We start from the raw sequence: 23627 nt of genomic DNA, 5'->3' as shown, positions 1-23627 counted from the left end.
ATCCTAAATCAGTGCAGCGGGAGACAGAACGGCTCAATAAGAAGCTTTCACTCCATCTCTGTGAGTCACTGGCTTAAAGCTCAGTAATCCCAGGAGGGTGATGAAGGAAGAACAGGCAGCAGAATCAATGCATGTTCAATGAGCGCCTCTGAAGAGCTTTGAAGTTGAAGAAGAGGGTTTGTCACTCGGCTGTTGTGGCGCCACAAAAAAGCGTTTATGTTTTCATACACGCCTCCGATTTAAACAGGTGGAGGTTCAACACGAGCTGAAACTCTCATCTTGTGTCAGATCTGCAGAGTCGAACCAATAAACCAGGACATCCAAACACGGCGTCTTTAGGCGCCACTTAAACTCCAGGGCCTTGACCCCGCGGCCTGTGAAGGGTGTGTGAGCTCAACAGCCCTCCACTTCCCTTCATGCATTTGATTCATCTCCCATCGTTTGCTGTTTTGTCATTTGATCTCCCCGTCCATCCATCTCCCTTTTGTTCCCTTTCACTGCCAATTTAACTCAAGCTTCCACACACACACTCGACAAACCAGCCTTTCCCTATCGCCTCCTCCTCTGCGCTGTGTTTTGTTATCGCGAGGTGATGAGTGCTTTAAATCTTTAACAACCCCAAAAACTAACTGGAGACAAAAAAGGGAGCAACAGTGGTGCGTTTTAAATGCCATGCAGATCACTGTAGGGCGATTATAGCACGCTGTGAGATGGGCACTTGTGCACCATTAATATTACAAGCTGCCATATGCTCACACTCCCTGATTCTTAACACAAAATTTGTCTCCTAAGATGCCCTGGAGGGGCCCCGATGAAATTTCCGTGTCATATGCTGCTGCCATTTAACTCCCTCCTCCTCTCTCTACCTCCACGTCTCCTCGCTCTCCTCCCTTTAGGCTCTCATCTCCGAGATCACTGTTACTCTTTTGCTCTGTCATGTTACCTTGTCCCTGTTCTCGGCGCTTTCATCCTTCCACTCGCTTTTTCTTCCCCGCTGTCTGTCTCAGTTTAAAAACCTCAGACTCACCTCCCACTTCTAACCCATATTTCTCTTATTTTCTCTCCCTTCCTTTAACTTCTCCCTCCCTCCCTCGCCTGCTTTCTTCTCCGAGCACATATTCATGCATTGCAGATGAAATAATGGGCCGGAAAGCAGGACTGTTGTTCTTGCGAGGGGAGGATGGCACAGACTTCTCCGGTGACCTTGATGAAAGGCAGCGGAGGGACTTAAGAAAATAACTGTGCAAGGTGGAGAAAGTCTGCAGCAGAAGCTGGAGGACGATGACCTTTAAAAGCTCGTTTTCAGTGAAGCTTTTGTGCAGTGCTTGATTTTAGAATTTCTGCATTGCATCAGAGGGATTGTTTATCGTCAGGTGAATATCCTGAACTCCTGTAGAACCTGAGAACGTGCAGATATTCTTCTGGTCCAGACGGATGCCTTGTCATGACGTTTGGCATCACGAGAAGATCTCAGCTTCACAGAAACTATTTGCTCTCGACTGTGCCTCGAAGTTAAACCGGTGTAAAGCTTTCCAACAGAATACATCCACAGTAAAGATGTCTGTGTGCACGCAGCCACACTGTCACATTCTCCAGAGCCAGTGTTTGTAATTGTGTGCATGACCGGACTGTCTTCAGCATAGAGTTAATCAAATGGACACCGGGACGTTATTTGCAGTCACAGCTTCCCACAGCAGTGTCACATGTGGCACAAACCACGTTCTGTGTAGGGAGGATGTAGTTTGATGAAGACTATCAGGAGTTATTAAGGCTCAAACACATACGCTGCAGTGGAGCTCCAGTTTCAGTCGTTCACTCCTAACATGAAGGATTAAACCAGTCCCACCTCATAGTAGCGGCTCTGGAGCTTTCAGTGACGTCACATGATCTTCATCAGGCGAAGAGTTGTCGCTGAACTGTAGATGTTTCTGTGCAGCACTTTAAGAACTTCTCATCTACAGAAAAAAAAAGAAACAAATTTTATAGCCTTAGTTTTACACATCAGTCGTATTTTTTGGCTGTTTGTATTTTTACACGCGTGAAAACAATTCATATTTTTATTGAGAAAAAAGATTTTAACAAGATGTCACTCATTTAACCAACAAATATAGAATAGAATAGAATAGAATAGAATAGAATAGAATAGAACTTTATTGATCCCTTTGGTGCAAAAATATATGTAAAATTGCAGAATTAATATTTCCTTTCTGTTAATTGGCACTAATTGGATTTATCTTTATAAATGCATTTGAAGTGTTGAACTTGAATTAACATTTTCATCTTTTTTTTTGTAAATTTGCAATAAATTTGCAAATTTTTAACAGCTTTGTCTTTTATATAAATGGAAATGTGGTTATTGAAAGTTTTTTTATGTTACTTTCCATTGGACATATAAATTCACTTATTCATTTATTGACAATTTTGTGTATTTCAAAAACACTATTTGTTTTATTTTTACAGTGTAATCGATCCACTGAACACTGTTAGGTGCAACAACCCAAAACACTGAAACTTCTTAGATGCAAAAACATCTGTGCTGCTGCTGATATAGTGACGATTTTTACATTTAAAGCAGAACAACTAATCAATGCTCTTAGTGATGTCTGCGTTTCATAATGAGGACTAAATGCTCCCAATTAATTATTCCCTCGCCCTGTTCATCCAGCAGAATATGTGATTTTCTTTGGTTTGCTGCGGCAGTCACTGAAACAGCCACTCGGTTGAGACGCTCGGTTCTCTGCTGCTAAGAAACACACTTATATCACCTGTTGATGCCTTTACATACTGTCTCTATACACATGTGGAGCTTTATTTGCGTTTCAGTCCTCATTAAGACGCAAATAAAACTGCACAGCTGTCAGGTTAACAGCACTTTACCACATCAGTATAGCGTCTATTTGTTCCACTTTCACATTACCTCCTCGATTGATGACATTTTTAACACCAGCTGATCTGCTGCAGTTTGGAAATGACAAAAAAAAGATTACGTTTTTTGTAGCTTTGAGGCATGTTCTGAGCAAAATGAAGTGAGAGCTCATTCAGGCAAAAAAAAAAAAGAGGCAAATCTCTTTTCAGAACTCATTCAGGAGGCTGTAGGAAGGTGACGGGACAGACTGTCACTGACGAATCCTGTCTCCCTTAATAAACTCTGCCTGTGAGAGAGAGGAACAGCCTCGGGGTCTGTTTTAGTAATAACCAATCTAAAGGAAATCTAATCTCTCAGCTGTCAGACATGAACATAAATACACAAAACACACACACACATATCTTCTTTAATCATTTACCTCGTGCAGGCTTTACTCCCCACTGGGGAAACCAAGAGAGGGATGAGTTGGTAAATTATAGACAGACGTGAAATGTGTCGGCCCAAACAACAGCAGCAGCAGAGAGGATGGAGGGAAGAGAGAGACGTACAGACACAGAGCGAAAACCATAGAACACAGCATGCACTGATGACTCAGCCTCCTGGCTTTAACACGGTAATGAACAGACTACTGGCCTTAAGTCACAGTGACGCACACACACACACACACACACATGGCCTACGCAGTTCTGTCTGTCGAGCCTATTCTCAAAACAGCTGCTGACAGCTTGAAAAAGTCACGAGAAGTCGCCGAACGACATCGTATGCTAATTTTGAAAGGCCACGCTTCCCGTGTCGATGGAGCCCCCGGTGGGAGACGATGTGCTGCCACCAGAATCAAACGCCAAACAGTGTAGAGTCTGAGCTATTCCTACAAATCTATAAAAATGTGTTTTGACAAGAAGTTTACAGCCACAGTCTGGTTCTCAGCATCGTGGTGCTTTGAGGGAAACAGTGAGGACATGCTGCAGCTGAACCGCTTATGATGTGATATTTAAAAATGAAAACCTGATGCGTTCATCAAAACAGACATCAGTGAGTATCTGGTTGGCCACTTAGGAGCAACCTACAGGTGGTTACACACTTTCTGTCATCCTCAATGCGATTGTGATGTGAGTGGAAATCCATCCATCCATCATCTCTACACTTTAATCCTCACGAGGATCATGGGGGGCTGGAGTCTATCCCAGCTGACTCAGGGTGAAGGCAGGTTCACCTGGACAGGTCACCAGTCTATCACAGGGCTATACTTAGAGACAGACAACCAAGCACACTCACATTCACACCTACGGCCAATTTAGAATCACCAATTAACCTCAACATGTTTCTGGACTGTGGGAGGAAGCCGGAGAACCCAGAGAGCTGCACAAATGGGGCCATTTTGGAGATTTTAAAGATAAGATGCCTTTCAAACCCACCTGTTGGTTTATAGGTTCAGAGAATTTCAGGAATCACCACATTACAGATACCACTGGAACTGAACAGACCACCTACTGGTTTTGTTTCCTTTATCTACTTTATGGTAGAAACAGAAGATGCAGCAAATAGACGTGTGATATATTGTAGTTTCCAAGAAACCAGCCAAAACGCTGATTAAACAGATTGAACACCAAGTATAGCTGAGGCTGATGGGAGTTTAGTCAAAAACCAAACTATCAAACAGTTAAAGTTTCCCTTTGATGAGGTCAGATGATAATTCAGGGTCACTGCTCCAGTGTGTCCTGGACTTTAAGGCGGTTCTGACTGACTAATCTAAAGCCACCACCACGAGGTAACATCAGAACATGGTTACCATCACATCCCGTGTGGTTCTGTGATCCTCATATTCCTGAATCTCAGTTCATCCGCTTAACCAACGACATCTCTATCTGCAGTCATATACAGTCAGTCCACACTGAACTGTTCCCTGACAACAGATGGATGATTCTTCTTTGCTTTCTCCGTGTTGTTGCAGCGAGTCGTCTTATCAGAGGAATGTATGAGGATAAAAGATCCTGCAGAGATTGTTCTGCCCTAAAGTGATGCTGGACTTTAGGTTGTACAAACAAACCAACTTCTCTGTGAACCATTTCTTTGTGTTGTTTTAGCGTTATGCAACATCCTGCTTCCCATATCGGAGCGTTCAGTTTGCTGAGACGTATAACTGCAATAACTGACAACTTTAGAAAGGTTTGGTTTTATAAAGGAAAAACACAGGTTTACGTAAAAGCTTAAACGTTTGTCTGTCATTAACACTGAGAGGACAGGATCATATTTAAATGTAGAGTTGGACGTGCCGTTCTTAAAACATGTTCAGCAGCAGAAAGCATCTCAACCCAGCAGTGAATTGCACGGTAAAAACTCAGTACTTCAGGATTAAACTCGTGCTTAAAGCAACAACTAAAACAGGAGTTTTATCAATTTTAACAACACTTTTTCTCACAAGTCCAACTGTTTCCTGACAAAAAGAGAATACATGAAACTTTCCAGAGCAGCTCGTCTCCTGTCACTGAAACACACTCATCTTGAACTGCTGCATGTCTGTATATCCACCTAATCAGCTCTCCTGATCCTCTGTTCACAGCATCTCATGTAAAGATATCATGAGAGATTTTCTGCAGGAATCGGTGCCGTCATCATTCAGAGGTTCCACCCAGATAGTCCAGCTGTCATTCACACACCGAACAGCAAAGCTTACATGAGCCAGACCGGCCATCCAGCTTTAGAAGATACTGTAGCATGACAGGAAACAGCAGCTCGCCCAAAGGATCGAGGTTACGATGACCAAATGTCAATCTACTTTTACATATTCTGAATTATAAAAGAGAATCGCGTAAACACTGACTGAACCTCGTGTCAGCAGACGACATCTATGAGATTAATTGCAGCCTAGAGCCAAATTAAATCACTATTGTTTTAATTTATTATCCCGCAGCAATGACAGATGATCAGAAACACAAACTAGACGCTTCTATTTGTTCACTAGCAGCCTACACAAAGAAACCTTTAACTAATCCAGCGGGGAGAATTAAATAAAGCGCTGCTATGGCCTTCTAAGCTGACTCTAATTCAGCCTCACTAATATTGATGAACACTTTTGATAATGTTAATTGATTCCACCAAAAACCGCCAATAAAGCCAGAGCACTTCCCATTTTTAATTCAAAGGGTTTCTTTTAATTGGATGGGATGCAAAGTCATTTATTTGCGAGGCAAGTATTAATTACTTTTTTTTTCTCAAATAAGTAACAGCCAATGAATATTCGGTCCTGAGCGCTGATTAGTTTTGCGAAGGGATTCGGCCAGAACAAGAAAAGGCCACTCTGTGCTGTCTGCGCCAACCTCTGCCAGCCAGTATTGGGCCCCAGTGGAATTTCTAATGCAGAAACTCAGTGACCTTGATCATGTCTTGGAAAACTGAAAGACTTGAGCTCAGCAGAGAGAAAGAGGGAGAGAGAGGGACCGCCGCAAAACAATGAGAGGGGTTGACTTCTGTAATCCCGAAGGTGTGACTGGAGTCAGTTCTCAGGCATCTTTAACCTCCAGCTGGGGCGTCTGGAGAAGAAGGGAGTCACAAGAAATCAACGGCTGAGAAGCTGACATGTCACCTGGGTCACACTTGTACTCTCCTCGCTGTAGAGCTGAAAACTTCACAGCAGTGTGTAGTGCAGCTAAAGCCCCAACCTATTGGGCTATTTCCACACCTTGTATGGATTCTATGGAGCCGGTCTCAGATTAAGTCGCATCCTTTGTTTAGGTGGAAACATTTACTTTTGTTCAAAGAGAGAAGCTTAGCTGTGTTTATTTTTTAAGTAAAGCTTGTCTTCACTCACCAAAGTGTCTAAAATGTAAATATTAAACCTGCACCAGTGATATTTCCAGAAATAAAATATGGATTCAAACAAAAACTCCTCAGGACAACACTGTTGGCTTTGTATGTTTTAGCCCATTTACAACAAATCACAGGCTGTCATTTTGCAAACTATGTCCTCATAGTTGAGAAATCTGAACATCCTTTTTTTTAGCCATTCATATTCAGTTATACACCAATCAGCCACAACATCAAAACCATCCGTCTAACATCATGTTGGTCCCCCTCATGTCTCCAAACCAGATCTGACCTGCTGAGATTCATCACCCCACGAGACCTCTGATGGCATCCTTTGGTATCAGGGACCAATAAACTAGCAACAGATCCTTTAGGTTCTGTATATTGAATGTTGGGGCCTCCATTGATCAGAGTAGCTCATCAAGCATCCTCCATTGGTTTGATGAATTTGGAAGCCAAGCGTACACCTTAAACCCTTTGTCATGTTGCTCAAACCATTCCTGAATCATTTTTGCAGTGGACCATGGAGCATTATCAGGCTTAAGAGCCGTCCTGGGATAAAGTTGCACTGAAGGGGTTGATGTGGTCTGCAGGAATGGTGGGTTATCGTGGGATGTAACATCCACTTCAATGCCAGGAGCCAAGATTTTCTTGCGTGATGCTTCAACGTTGCATCACCTCTTCTCTGAGTAAATGACAAACACGCATTTGGTCGTCCGCATGATGTAGAAGAAAATGATTTACCCTCTTCTGGTCCAGTTCTGATGCCCATATGGCCCCTGTAGACCCTTTTGGTGGTGGACTCGGGTCAGCATGAGCATTCTCTACGCAATGCACTGTGTTCTGACCATAGATATATATAATAAAGGCTAGGTGTCTCGTCCGCGCTGTCGGCCAATGGAATCGCACGGCCACAGTGGCGGCCATCTTGATACGGTACGCTCGCTCAGCCATAACATTGTGTTGTAGTGGTGCATGTACTTTTTAAATAACCATAACTGGCTCAATTTTCTACCGATTTTCAAACGGTTTGGTTTGTTATAGACGTCAGAGGTGTAGTTATAACACCGAACTCATAGATAATTATGTTACACTCTCACAGCCAGCAACAATTACTATTTTAATTATTTTGTATTTTTGTAATTTGAATTGTAGCCACGTTAATAACATTTGTAAGAAACCAAACCGTTTGTAAATCCGTCAAGATTTCAGCGAGATAAGAGTGTTTACGTTTGTGTAGATCACTCACCGCCCTTCATGTACCACAGGTTCCGCCAGAGAGCTTCCCCGTATCAAGATGGCTGAACGGTGACCCCATTTGAAACGCCGCCTTAAGACATCTAGCCTTTATTATACATATCCATGGTTCTGACACATGGTCACTACATGAGCCTTTGCTCTCATTAGGAATAAATGAGATTTGGGCACCGATGAACCTGTCCCCACTTTTAGTCGGTACTAAAACCTGCACATCAGGAAAACCCCAGAAGACCTGCTGCTCTGATCCAGTTGTCTAAATGTCATAATTTGCCCCTTTTCAAAGTCACTTAGATCCTTCGCTTCCCATTTTTCTTGCTTCCAACACACCAAGGCTGACCGTCCCCTTGCTGCCTCATAGATCCCAGCTCTTGACAGGTGCTGCTGTAACGAGATAATCAATGTCAATGGAGTGGTTTTAATGTTGTGGCTGATAGTCTAGTTGTGTTATCCGTTACAAACAGCATCAAGACTGCATCACTCTTTGTGAACGTTATCTTGTATTGTTGTGTTGTGAAACAATGCAGCTCATTCTTTTCAAACGAATCTGGGCATAAACAGAACGTTAATAACGCAATGTTTGAGTGTAAACTGATGAGGAAAAAATGCTCATTGTGTCTATTTATAATTGAATCTGCAGCATACACAATAGCCCACAATGACAAAGTGAAAACGTGCTTTTTATAGTGACTGCGTATGAATGGCACTGCTCAAGCAAGCAACTGTTCGTGCCATAAATGAGAAATGAATGGAGACCAGTGGATGCCTGCAACAGAACACATCTCAAAAGCTGAAACTAAAACGGCAACATTTGCAGGATTTGCTGTTAACGAGATGAAACACACTCGCATAATTACTTCAGGTTTGGCTAAGACCGCCACATGGAGAGCAAAACCGAGCTATGTCTTAACAACAAGAGCCGAATAATCAGCTTTCAGGATCACAAGCACCTCGAAAGCAGCTTAGCAAGGTGAAATAACTGCAGGCAGACGGAATCAGAGCGGGGAGGTAAACACGTTTAGACATACGAGGCCTTTGATTTCCTTCACTTTTAGATCATATCACCGCAGAGACGAGCGCGCGTTATGTACGCACCGACCAGCCTGGAGAAACAACCAGCTCTGGAAAGACGCATAGCTTTACTTGCTTAATGCCAGATTAGTATCCGAGTTCGACCACAAGAAAACCAGCTCGGAATCTGTGCCAAGTTATGAAGGTGGGGGGAGGAGAACAAAGAGACCTTTCAGATAATCAGCCACCTCTGTTCCTGAGAAGGCTCCTCATATATGACTATTTAACTTCCCCCGAGCAAGCGTTTACAGACTTTTTTTATTCCAACATGAAAAACAGCTGAGAGTGGATCATCCTGCCGCTGAGCATTTATTAAAGCCACATTGTAAAGCTCACACCTGGAGGCTTGTGATCCCAATTTCTGAATGCAGTTCTATACAAGACGATGGAAACCACATGTTGCTGGTGGCAAAACAGAAGCCGCTCAATGCGCTTCATGTTACAGTGGGCTCCGTTGTGTGCGCCAACTGTTATCACACAAAGACGCCCGCTGGAGAAGGGGGGAAAAGTCAGTGTCAAACTGTCAAGACCAGCGTCGCGATCGCACAATACTCCCTTCAGACGTGGACGCCTTGTCTGGAACATTCCACAAAGTTCTCAGCCTCCCTCCCAGCTGATATGAATGGGTGCATTGACCTCTGAAATCGGACGCCCCGGAGCTCCCCATCATTGCACATCCATGAACACAGGCGCACAGAAATACCTGCTTTGGCACTTTGTGTGTCACCAAAAAAAAAAGCCTGGGGTTTATGTAGCAGAAACTCATTTCAGTGGCTTCTGACAGCTACATGTGTCTGGTTACAAAGACAACAAGCACCACTTTGCCCCCGAAAGCAACAGAGAAGGCCAGTGAACCTCAAGAGCAATCGTCTTTTTAAAGAGCTTGTCGCGTTTTAAAGCCTGATTTGAAACAGTTTGCCTCTTCAGCCATGTTTGGAAAGGACGTTTCTGCCTCTCTGTATCTCAGCTCACTCTGTTTCAGCTGCATTTTCTTTTAGAGCGATAATGAGTATGGAAAACATATGGCGCACAAAAGAAAAGACTGCTTGTGGAGACGTCGCTGCTCAGGACAGACGAGGCACTGTCGCTCACACTCCGCTCGCCATCTCTTTCAATTTCTGTTTACACATCCAGTAATCATTTATGTGTAAGACACAAACAGGCAGAGAGAAGAAAAAAATAGAAACACAATGAGCCAAGAGTCTATTCACTGCCTCCCTCTGTCTATCTCGCTGTCACTCCGCCTGTTTTTCAAGCTCCAGCTCAGGAAGTAAGTATCATATGGTGCTCAGCGTGCTCCCTCTGCTCTTCCCGACTAGTCATCAAACACAGATCTCTGGGACGTTGTCCAGGAAGACGGGCGCACGCTCGCATGGATGGCCTCACAGACGCACGCACAGATTGCAACTGCAAACAATAAGACACCGTCTGTCTGTGGCGGCGCCGGCCAAGAGGGCTCAATTCAAACGCAAGACGATCAGATCAGAGGAGGGTGTGATTCTCATCCAGGTCGCATGTCTTTTACAACCATCTCAGCCCACGTCGCGATGAATAGCACCTATGCCTCTATGCATTTATGAATGCAGCTGCCATGATGTGACTGTGAAAAGAGGACTGTTTCCAAGGCAACTGCAAGTTCTACAGAGATTTAAGTTGATGGTATGTGCCGTGGCAAGTCAAAGGACTTTCACAAAACACACTGGCTTCAAATGAGAAAGCTGCTGTTAGCTGGAAAACCACAAATGACTGACAGAGATCTATTAAACCAAGTCACACATAACCGCGTTTCCGTTCAGAACCGCACACAGCAGTGAGCAGTACTTGGTTTATTTACAGCTCCATTAACAACCACGGTTTCCCCCCGCGGCGTCGCAAAAGACTGTGTTTGAGCGGCAAACGCAACACATACATCATGTGGTTCTGTGAGCTACTGTGCAACTCCTACCTGCATAATCTTGTTTTCGAAGATCTTGCCGTCGCACGCGGCTCTGGCTGTGGAGCGTGCAATCGGCTGTCTTTGTTTATTCTCACCACTCAATGCTTCAGCGATTACACTGCAGATGATGAGCAATCACAACAGCCTTCTTGAGAGGGTTTTGTCCTTGCCGCTTGCCACTGAAAGAAATCTATCCCGTCCTTTCATGTCGGCGTCCTCCAATCACCGGTTTGATGAAGTGGGGTTTCATATCACTAATTTAGTGTCTTAATTTCTGTCATTTAGTCCTATTTCATGCTGCTTCTTTTAAAACATAAAGCTGCAAAGACAGATCCGCTATAGAGTAATGTGAGAGTTTGTGATTCATCTGCAAACGTAAAAAAAAGAAAAACAGGAAAATACTGAAGAGCTGCTCACAGGTCGGGTTTGATTTAAACTAGACGGACACAAAGTGCTACTGTCATGCAGGTGATGACACAGAGCGAGATTGTGCAGGCCTTCGATCAGTTTTGATTTACAGCACGTGGGCGGAAACCGCTGCTGCCAATTCGTCTGCCGTTGTGTAACAGTGTGTGGAGCATGAATGCAAAACCTCAACGCTAACAACTATTCACAAGCCCATTTTACTCCAACACCACATTTCCAGGATCACGTCGAGTCACTCTTATTTATATTTAAAACAAATTGCTTTCCTGTGTTACATTAGCATTACAAATACACCTAACAAGGTTAAAAATAAGGATAAAGCCGCACAGTGTTGCTCATTATGTAAATGTCCCTACGTAATTACAAGAGTATATAAAATGGAGACAGTTTTCATCAACGTTTTCTCTCATCCAGTCTCTCTCTTATAGTAAATGCATCCCAGATGTGGTCTGACTTCTTCCCTAAATGAGAAACAGTACAGAGAGGAGAACAATGTCTCCGTCCTCCATCTGTACCTCAGCCACCAGAGTCTGTCTTTCTGTCTTTCTTTCTTTCTTTCTTTCACTTCCAGCCCTCCTCCTCATGTAGCGCTCCCCTCCTCTACAGGCTTTCTCTGCCTTTGAGACTTAAACGGAACTCTTCTGAGATTACTGCTTTTATTGAAAAAGATCAGCGTAATCCTCCGCTTTAATTCTGTTATACCCTCTCTGTCTCTGGCAGTACTCTGGCAGTGAGCTGGGATTGGCCGACGAGCCCGGCCTGCCAGAGGAGTCGACATGACAGTGCAGGAAGTAAGGACAGCTGCATCTGGTCCCGATGCCAGTCTCCCCATCTCCCAGATTAGTTAGACGATAGAGCTTAGCCGGGCTGATTCTCTGCCGTTATCCTCTGTATACCATACAGCCCCGCTCTACTGGGAGCCCAGCAATGCTTTATATATTATTCCTAAACGTTTTGCTGTGCACAAGGAATATTATGTAGATTAACAGGTCTGATCTGAGCATGAAATCAAACCAGTTCGCTGTGCAAACTGGATAAGCCAGGTCATATATTACAGTATTCTTAAGGTCAAAACATTCTTCCCATGAAAACAGAAGCAAAAATTAACCGACTAATGTTCTAAAGATGAAGCAGGAACCAGTGGGTTTGGGGATGAGAGTCACAGATGTGAAAAACAGAAAAATACTCTGTTGCTTGTGTGTTTTTTTTTTCATAGGGTTTGTCAAAAATGATAAAATAACAGGTTTCATGTCATCATTTAATGTTGCATATTTAATGTAAACATTTGCCAAAGAATTCTTGCGAGTATAACCTCAAACCACCATTCAGTAGTGACACAAAACAGACACACAGTGGCGCAACACAGTGAAACGGCCGCTGATGTTCAGTAAGTGGGACAGTTTTGATAAGCAGCAATAGTTTTCTGTTCGACAGTTCTTGCAGTAAGCCTGAGGGATTGCCATCAAGATTGAGTCAACACATAAAACGACACAGCATACATAATTTAACTACAAAATAAAATTTTAACTAAATCTAAATTCTTGTTTGGCTCCATCTCTCATGTATGAATCCATTAAACTTTACAGTTACCTCTTCACGTCCAATAGCCTGTCAGTGGAAAACAACCAGGCTGCGTTTACACCAAAACCCAATCGTCTGTTGTCACACAGCAACCATCACCACCACCTGCCAAAGCTGTGATCAGCTGCCATAAAGAATAACTGGTGTCTGACACTTAAGAACCTAATGGACCTCTCAAATACCAACAAGGAGAAACAAAGAGGAAAATTAAAGCAAGATGGTTTCTGGAATGTAAAACATTAACCAGAGATGAATCGGCAGTAGAGTTACCAGTGTGTGGGGTCTATTATCTCAACATCCATACAAACATCCATCCATCATCGCTACACCTTAATCCTCACTAGGGTCATGGGGGGCTGGAGTCTATCCCAGCTGACTCAGGGTGAAGGCAGGTTCACCTGGACAGGTAACCAGTCTATCACAGGGCTACACTTAGAGACAGACAACCAAGCACACTCACATTCACACCTACGGACAATTTAGAATCACCAATTAACCTCAGCATGTTTCTGGACTGTGGGAGGAAGATCCTGGGCGTCCTCACCGGGATGCGAACCGGCACCCTTCTAGCTGTGAGGCAATGGTGCTAACCACCGAGCCACTGTGTAGCCCTCTATACAAACAATGATAATTAAAATAACATCAATAAAAACTAGGAAAAGTAAACAGACATCATAAAAGAAGCCAGGGAGCATAAACCAGGGGGTCACAAAATAAAGATCATTAAATCGATCCGGTCACAAAATTGAAGAAAAATTAAAAAGGGATCACAACAGTATCATATATCACATTTATTTATTTATGAAGGCCTTTGATAAGAGAATGTTTTCAGAAGAGATTTAAAAGTCACAAAGGATTTTACCTGTCTGATGTCAAAAAGCTAAATAAGTTCCAACAGTTTGGAAGCAGTATTCACGAGTTGAGATCGAAGAATTACCAGCCAAGCCCCACTTACTGATCCGAGAGAACATCCTGGGACATAAGGGGATAAAACATCCTATATGTAATTTGAAGCGAGGCCATTTATTGCTTTAAAAGTGATTAGGAGAGAAATCAATGCAGAATTTCACAGGTAGCTGGTGTAAATTGGCAAGTACCGGAGTTATATGATCATATCTCTTTGCGCCGGTTCCGGGCAGCAACGATCTGAACAACTTGGAGTCGGTGAGTGGAGCTACGAGTGAAGCTGCAATAAAGTGCACTGTAATCACAATATAGACAGTAACCGAGGCAAGAAAAACTAAATGCATGCAAAAGCTAAATGCAAATGATATAATGTTTGTAATTTGTTTGAAAGATGAAAGAAGTTTGACTTGACAGCATGCATCAAAAATAGACCCGCATCAAAACTAACTTCAAGATTTCAAGCAGATTGCCTAAAATTTTTGGTCAGGTGACCAAGCTCACTGTGCAGCATGCTCGCAGATGTATTGTTACTGAACTCTGGAAAGTTTTAGAACAACCATTTTACATTATTAATGCAGATAAACAGGTTGTCCAGGATTCTAGGCTTGTCGGTTCCAAGTTGGAGATATATCGGTGTGTCATCTGCGTATCGGTGGTGGGAGATGCTATGCTTCTGAATGATTTGGCTGAAAGGAAGCATGTAGATTAAAAATTACAGTGGGCCAAGGACAGACCCTTGTGGAACACCACAGTATAATTTGGCAGTGCAGGAACAGGCATTTGCTATAATAATGGAGAATGTTCTGTTTGAGAGCTACCAGCATAAAAAATGTAGATTGGTTACCTTGAGAACAATCCAGGTTTGTAGACGGTGAAGGAGAAATGAACGATTACGAATGCTGAAGGCAGCATTCAAGTGTAAAAGTACTGGGACAGTGCAGTCTATGAGCACATTTAGCTTATGGTCATATCCTGTTTTCTGAATTTTTTTCCTCATTTTAGCCAGTTGGTGTGTGCGGCATTGTCATGACATTTCATTGTTCTTCATCGTGTATTAAATATCAAGCAAAGTATCTGATACTAAATGTACCCGACTGTCCCTGTAGTTCTGTATGGAGACTTTGTTGGTCTTCAGCAGCGTAGAGGGAAAAAAACCTTATGACTTTGAATCATATTCTAACAAAGAAGTACTGCTAATGTCTTGTAAATAATGCAAGCATGTTGCTTTACAAGTAAGAAAGCTTTGCCATATCATACTTTTTGTATTGCACTAAAGTTTTAAGCTCCACAATAAAAACACAGCATCGTTCTGTGTTTTTTCCCTCCCCTAAATCACGTTAGCACAAGCCTCTGGAGCACAAATCTCTGATGTGGTCTCACACCTGGGTTCACCACCTACCAGAACACAGAGGGAGGTTAATGTGAATCAGCCACCAGCTGTTTCACGAAAACCACAACTTCTCCGTCTGCCCATTTGTCCACTGCATGTCTTGACCTTCATTTGGCATCGGGCACTGTTGAGTTTTGGCCCAAGCTGTCAGGAAAATACAGCTTGTCAAAGAACATTCTCCAACTTCAAGACAGTCCATCGTGTTAAAAAAAACATTTCACACGCTGTTGAACTAAAAGCTTTGACCTCTTAACTGCACAGCTTGGTGGGATTTTTTCTGAAGTGTCTGCACTCTGGTGAGAGCAAAAAAAAAACAACACAGCAGCAGGCCCGACTCTCAGCCACCTTGGCGCTTTACCAGCAGACGGGACGGACTTGGCAGCGCTCGGTCCGTCGCCTCCTGGTTTACAAATGGGCCGACTCAGCTCACCTGCGGCTTGGTCCTCCGTGACATTTGATACTGTGGTGACAATTTGTTTGCTCTGATTGTTGTCAGTCAGTCCTTGGGTATCGACTCATTCTGCAGATATGCAACTCGTCCTTTTTTTACATTTCCAGCACAGTCCCATCCGCCTCCCATGTTGGCCTTTTTCTCACCCACCTTCATCGTTCTGGCAGACGGTCTTTGCTTGTTTTATCCGGCCATCTCTTGTTCACCCATCTGCCCTCTTCTCCCCCCGAGGGATTGTTCATGCTTGGCCTGGCTGCTCACACCTCTCACACCCAGATCCAATAACACATCCAGCTCCGTCCAAACATGCAGGTCATGCAGAAAGATTAAGAGCGAACCTTTCTTTAGATTGTAATGCTGTAAGTTTGTGGGATCACCACCAAACTGGACAGCAGAAGTGTACATTTGGTGATAACAGCTCCATTTGAACGTGTCGCTTTGCTGACTTCAGACGCTGATGTTTGTGATGAGGTTGCAGGTAAACTTTAATTCTGATGACTCCTCCCCGTTTGTGCATCGATGCTCCTGTGTCAGCAAAACCCTCCTGTAGCTTCTGAGGGGCTTTGCTTTTTCCTTTTTTTTTTGCCGTTCAGTTTTATCTGAACGCTGTCGTGGTCATGACATCCACAGTTTCCCTTCACCGCCATTCCTTAATGACATTTTAGACAGTGAAAATTGCAAGCTGCAAGCACTTTGATACCGTTTTAAAGCTCTCCCCTGTTTTGTAGGCATCAATTAGCTCCATCAGATCCACAGTTAGCTGCACAGAGGAGCCGCGGTGACTGTGCATTACCAAAAGGTTTGAAAAGCTTATTATTTATCATTATCATATAGCTGACTCCTGTCATTAACTGACTAATGACTGTTCTTAACCTGCCGTACAAATCCCCACAAGTCAATTAAGGCGTAATTAGTTGGAGAAGTTTTGAGTGGGAGGGCGCAAAAACTTGCAGAAACTTTTTTTTTTTTAAGTTGAAGTTGAAAAAGTACCAATGCATCAAAGCTGTAGAATGCTGGGTTCAGGAACAGCACGCGTGAGCTCGCCTCTGAAACCATTCAGCTCATCAGGATGATGGTGCTGAAAATGTTTCAGTGTCATCGCTGTACATCTGAGGATACCGAATGTTGTACTTCTTCTGGGCTTTGCCGGCTCTAAAGGCCAGATGTCTGACCATGGTCATGCTGGCAACACCATATATCCGTACCCCTTGGACAGCACCACCATCCTGGCAAACCTCGAAGGTGCAAGCGAGCTTCACGGCTGTGAGGGTCCGGGTCATCCAAACCGCACCCTGCCGCTGTGAGCCTGCCATTAGCTGTGCATTTTAGGCATCTTTTTCCTTCCCTCTCGCCATCCACATGTTACCATTTTCTAAATTCCCTTCACTATGCTAAACAACAACAACAATCTCTGAGCTAGCAACCTACCAGCCTAAGTTTTGCCGAAGATGCAGATCGGACAGGGAGGCAGATCTGCTTTTTTTCAGGGAATTCGCTATTTTAATCGCATTGCATGCAAACATTCTGTCAAAACAGTTCCCCTTCGCTATTTTGAAGGAACATCCTGGCTGTAGAAGCAGAAGGATAATGAGGTGCAGTCAGACCATTCTACACAGTGTTGAGTTAACACTAGAGAATGGTCTGACTGTGTGAGACCAGAGCACAGCCAGTGGACTAAGCCTCCAGCATAGTGGTGGCTCAGTTGTTAAGGCTTTGGGTTAATAATCGGAAGGTTGTTAAAGCCTCAGCACTGCCAAGCAGCTACTGTTGGGCCCTTGAACAAGGCCTTTAACCCTGTCAGCTGCAGGAGCGCCTTGGCCAGAAACAATGTCCCCTGCAGGATCAACAAAGTATATCATTTAAATGCCTGTGACTGCCACAGATTTCTTCTTGTGATCAACGACTACTTTCTACGAATAGAACAAAAGTGTCTCCTGAAATGCTGAACAAACTGTCGCGTTATGTTTTAAAAGGCCCTGTTTTAATGTGTTTGCCACGTGGCTTTTTAAGCTCTTTTCACTTCAGAAATGAACAAAATGAGTAATTTTCTGAGGAGCGCCGGACTTTTGCAGAGCTGTATCAAAGAGTGAGGTATCAAAGGAAGGAATGTGTCAGGATGAAAAGGAAATAATAGAACACGGTCCAGGTAAATCTTCAGCTTTGAAGTAAATTTAGTTCTATTAACTTTGTCTCTAAAGGAGCGGTGGCAGGAAGAGTTTTGGAGGGGACGTGAATCAGCAGAAAAAGGATTCACTCCTCGTCCGGGTGACTCAGACGTGGTGTCCTGCACTTTAAGGTTTGCCACGGACCGGATTCGTCCAGGTCGAGACTCACTGAATGTGTTAAGATCCAGATCCAGAGTGCCTTGAGTGTCACCAGGCACCAGTGCTGCCGACACATGCAGTGTTTGACACACACTCTCAAATTTTCACCTAAAAGAAAAAAGAAAAATAGACCCTGACCCTGTGATTGGTGTTTTTGGTCCAGCTGGCGAGGCTGTGGAGCTAAAAGCATCCCAGTCAGATGCTACTGATGTAATGGCCCATTGAACCCTCTGAGCAGCTTCTGGGTGCTTTTTGTTCCAAACACACTTTTACTCACTGTCGGCTCATTTTTCACTGCAATATGAAGTTCTGCACCTTTAGAGAGAACTCATAGATGTCCTCTGTGCAGGTTATCATGTCACACATCTTAGAAAAGAGAAAAAAATTAAAGTTTCATTTTGCCAGTAATTCACCATGCTGTCTGTATCGTAGGGCTGCAGGTGGAGCGGTGGTTAGCACCGTCGCCTCGTAGCTAGAAGGTCGCTGGTTTGCATCCCAGTGAGGATCTTTCTGCGTGGAGTCTCCATGTTCTCCCCGTGCAGCGTGGGTTCTCTCCGGGTTCTCCGGCTTCCTCCTACAGTCAAAAAACATGTTGAGGTTAATTGGTGATTCTAAATAGTCCGTAGGTGTGAATGTGAGTGTGCTTGGTTGTCTGTCTCTAAGTGTGGCCCTGTGATAGACTGGTTACCTGTCCAGGTGAACCTGCCTTCACCCTGAGTCAGCTGGGATAGACTCCGCCCCCCATAGTGAGGATTAAGATGTATAGATGATGGATGTCTGTATCGTCCAACAACGTGTTAACAACATGCTCCTTTTCATTTTTTCAGCCTTCTGCTTTCATTTCGGTGCTCAAGTATTCTTTATTTTGTTCAGAGACGTTCTCACTTTTATATTCTATGTGAACAAAAAGCAGTTGAGCCGAATTCTCTCAGAATTTTTCTTGACTGCTGATTGGAGCTGAAACCATCGTGGCTCAGCCACTGCACTTTTATTTATTTATTTGTTTTGTAGGACATGATTCAATCAAATGATTTATTTTCATCAAATGTCTTGAGCGAGACGTGCAGAATAAAGTGAGTTTGATGAAATTTCACAATTTTAAGGTTATTTTTATCTAAGCTCACACAAAAGTAGTTCAAGGATCTTTGTAAAGTTGAAAATGTAGCTATTCCTTCTGTTTATACAGTTTCTGCCTTTAAAATAAATTGCATGATTTAAAAAAAAGATAACATGCCTTTCAAACCCGATTCAGAGGGTTGAACTGGAAAGATAAGATATTCCATCGGTGGCTCAAGTAAACATGTCAGAATTTGTGGCAGCCTTTGTAGAACATATGAACAACCAGTTAGGACCGAACGTCTAAACACCAAATCCTCTCTGTCTCCTCGTCTCCTGCCTGTTTCCTTTTTCTGTAAATCTGCAGCTCTCCTCATGCTTTTTGTGTAAAGCATGTACAACAACATCAACATTTTATGAAGTGTTGTGACAATTCTGCTCTTTAACAGTTTGATTAAAAACTGGTGTAAAAAACAAATAGTGATCGTTTCATATTGACTTTGAGCGTAGATTAATTAACCAATCAACCATCTCTTCGACTCACTTCACATCATTTCATTAACTCTGACTGCTTTTGCTGTCTCAAGTTCTTGCACTTTAACTGGGACTCTTTCCTTGATTCTTTCAGCTTAACTCACCCCGACGCTGACGTTTTGACTCCTTTCAGCACTTTCACTTGACCTGATACTTCAGCTTTACTCAATGTTGTCACTTCAGCCTCAAGGCCGCCTCCGTCCTCAATTGGATTTTAACTCTCGACATACTCGTTTAGGTCACTGAATTCCGACGGCCACATAAAAATCTTTCAGTATTTTAAATGTTTCAGGTGCAAACTTTGAGCAGCAAACACGTTCCTGCATTTTCTTTGGAAAATTGGTTCCCAAGGTCATTGCGCCAATGCATTTCCCTTCAGCTGCCCCTTCGTGCTCAATTCATCACTTACTCTTAAACACTTGTTCCAGTTCCTGGAGGTACAGCTGAATGTTTAACTGTTTTCAGCATCTTCGCTTACAGATCTCAACTCAGCACCACACTCCAACTAACTCCGAGCCTCCTGCAGTAATCGTGTCTCGGCTTCCACTGGAGGTTTTCCGCAGCGTTCACGTTCAGCTGTTTCAAGTGGAAATTTTCAATAATCGCATAATGTTTCGTGGCTTAATGAATCAATAATCTCCATCGCCATTTGTGTAATGGAAGCTACCTTAAAGGCTCATGCTGGGGATGTAATTATATCTAATGTCGTGGGATTACGGTCGACGCAGCTGAGGCTCGACACTTCTGACTGATGTTCTGTGTGTTTTCTTATTAACACTGCTTACCACTGTCGTCCCCGAGGTGCTGATGACTTGCTGTTGCTTGACTGAACACGGGGTTTAACACTAATCTCATCACTGCTCACTGATGATTCACCAGTTAGTCGGAGCTCACAGGCATGTGCACGATAACACGGGCATCCACACACAATGTCTGTCATTTTGAGAACGACTGTTCCACGAATGCTGTTTTTCGTTCTTTTCTTTTTTTGAATGATGGAGATTGGAATTAGTTTTCTCACACAAAGAGCAAAAATAATTGCAGCTTGTGAGGAAACCGTCCTTGAATGGAAAACGTGAGTGAATCTGACAACTCCAGGAAAAAACCCGCCGTAAAGGTACAACTAGAACCCTTCGATGCTTCCGTGTCTTCTCTGCTGTAAAGTTTAGGAAGCACGCGGGTTTTTGTGTGCATCAGAAACTCCCATTGTCCTTTTTCCCTCCATTTCTATTCAACCGTAGCATAAAGTACACACTGCAACCTCCCAGAGAGTCCATCGTCCCAGATATGTGGCCTCTGATCAGCAGCCTGGTCCCAGCCTGTAGCAGGGTGATGTATGGAGCCTGACAGCTGAGCTGTGCAGGGAGGACTCAGGGAGGAGATGAAAAGCTCAGAGAAACACAGCTCTGGGGGCCGTCAGAGTCCCCGGGATGCAGGAAGGTAGCTGCTATTTGTCTACGTGAAAATGGACTCCGGGACCCACATGCAGTTCTTTCCGTCTCTGCAAAACTCTCCATATTGTGTTTGTGGAGCAGCGCTGATTGGAACCGGTACTTGGGCTTTCTTCTTTTTGCTTGTCAGATTGTGGGCTTTGCCAGAGGGATTTGAGCTATGTGGTCTGAATCAGAATCGAACAACAGATACTCTACGGGGAGGCTGAGTCGGATGAAAAATGAGAATAATTACTTCTGGACCAGGAGTCGCTGTTTTTGATAGAAAATAAGGAGAGAATATGTGTCGTCCTAAAGCGCATTAATTACAGTGGCGTTTACTTAATTAGTACTTATCTTTGCATTTTCTTTGTGGTGTTTTGTCAAATGGGAAATATCATCTGCTGTGTGGACGTGTTCAGATGTACTTCTGTTGTATTCATTTGTGTTTTACCAGGAATTCAGAGGCAGCATCACGGCCCTGACTGCTGAGTCTTAGTTATCACAATAACAGTTACTACCATGTCACCTCATATTGAAGCATTCCTGGCAGACATTCATCCATTCTCTTCCTGACTGTGGTGCACATTCACACTGGTAGTATTTTATGAATAATAAAGCACTGAACTAGTTTTAGACTTTCATATCATCTTTGTGGGGAATCGTGTGAATTGACCCCATAGAGGGGCGATCAAGTGGAGTTCTCTTTCTCACATGGCAAGATTTTGGAAGAGGGGAAAATAAAATAATGCTAAAGTAATCTTTACAACATATAAACGTGGAAATACTAATATGGAGCTTATGTTGACATGAGGGCAGTCACAAAACCAGATTCATCAATCATCATATTGTTGTTATATTTATGAATTTTGAAAAAAAAAAAATGCTCTGTCAAATTCATCTTTAGCTTTGTTTATTGCATGTTAAGTCTCTCTCTTTTTCTTTTTTTTTTTGAAAAATAATTACTCTCAAAATACAACTGTAAGGGCGTAACTATAGCTCACCTGGCTGAGCAGGTGACCCATGAACAGGGCTATAGTCCCCGATGCAGCGGTCGCGGGTTCAACTCCTTTGCTGCAGGCCTCTCTCTGTTCTTCCTGTCTGTCTCTACTGTTCTAAAAATAAAAGCAAAAGAACAAAAATTATATTTTAAAAACATAAAATAAAATAGAGAGGGAGTCTGTCGCTGTAACTGTACTGTATGTTGTTCCACATGTTGGAGCGTCAACCAGATGCTGAATTATTTAAGACACGATCATATGTGCATCATTAACATGATCTGAATATTAGCTTTTAAAATACATTGCAGCTGTCGTCATGTCGGCATCCATTTATTGCTAGTTGATAATATTCTAAACGGCAGAGAGGTCTGTAGATGCTGACAAGTCTAAGCTACTACCTGTAAAAACTAAAACTTAACTTGTTTTTAGCTGTATTACCAGTGGCCAGTGGTTCTCAAACTGGAGGTTGGGACCTCCATGGGGGTCCCAAGATAATTTCAGGGGGTGTTATGATTTGATTAAGCCATATTATTATTCTTTTTTGCTCTTTATAAAATTACATTCTTTGTTTTTAAATTTTTTTCCCTTTAATTTGTTCACAATAAATTCAATTCATTCATTCATTCATTCAAAAGAAAATCAACGTGTTAATGTAAAAAGATCAATCTGTGGATTTAACGCATTAGTTTTTATGGCATTAATGCACGATCAACAAAGTTATTACTCATGAGATATTAAAAATACAAACCGGGGGGTCACAAACACAAACTGATGTTATCTTGGGGGTCGTGGCTCAAAAAGTTTGAGAACCACTGATCGAGGCCACACATAGCAGATATTACCCATATTGCTTTGCTAATATTAAAAACGTCACATTTTAAAATTCAATGCAGATATTTGTTTGCAAGAACACAACTTTGTCTCTTTTCCCTCCCTCACCATCCACCAGCACAGCCCGTCGTCTTAAAACTGCTCACATTTAGTGTCTGTTTAACCTCCTTACTAACTCCTAACTCAATCTACTGAAACCCAATTTCAGGAGACAACATTTACAGACACACACGCAGCATCCATCAGTGTGTTTCTCCTGCAGGGTGGTTCTGTTGAACATGCATCATGGGTGCCGGGAGTCATTTTTGATTAAGAGAAAGAGGAAAAAGGGAAACAGAGGAGCGACACGAGGCGGACAGAGAAGGGGAAGAGTCGAGGCACGGCGAGCATTCAGATGTTTTGACACGTTGCAAAATCGATTGAAGGCCGAATGCCAAACACTGAATAGTGCAGCGTGGATCGAGCTGCGTGGCCATTAAAGGAGCAGCTGACGCTCTGCGTTGGCAGGTCTGGGATCAGCATTGTGGAGGAAGAAGTGACGCACGTGGCGCTGTCAGATAGCGTATTAGCAGAGGGCCGTGAGTTTTATAAAATCAGCAGATATGTGCAATGATTAGACACTCAACATGTGGTGTCGGCGCATACGAGTGTTTGTACACTCAAGAGGAAAAGACATGAAGAATCAGCAGATAATCTCATGTTGCAGTTTGCAGTATGTGTGTCTGTGCAGACGTGAATGCACATTTAAGCAGACATGATGTGA

General features: G+C 43.1%; 1 protein-coding gene across 1 annotated transcript in view; it reads left to right on the top strand.

Moving 5' to 3' along the window:
* mettl24 (methyltransferase like 24) overlaps nucleotides 1-23627 on the top strand; it is a 46256-nt gene that overhangs the window by 632 nt on the left and 21997 nt on the right. The gene's annotated exons all lie outside the window — the stretch shown is intronic.

This window comes from Stegastes partitus, unplaced genomic scaffold (assembly GCF_000690725.1).
Source record: "Stegastes partitus isolate 25-593 unplaced genomic scaffold, Stegastes_partitus-1.0.2 Scaffold1299, whole genome shotgun sequence".
NCBI classification, from domain to species: Eukaryota; Metazoa; Chordata; class Actinopteri; family Pomacentridae; genus Stegastes; species Stegastes partitus.
Note: the sequence above shows the minus strand (reverse complement) of the source record. Positions and strands in the feature narration are given on the sequence as shown.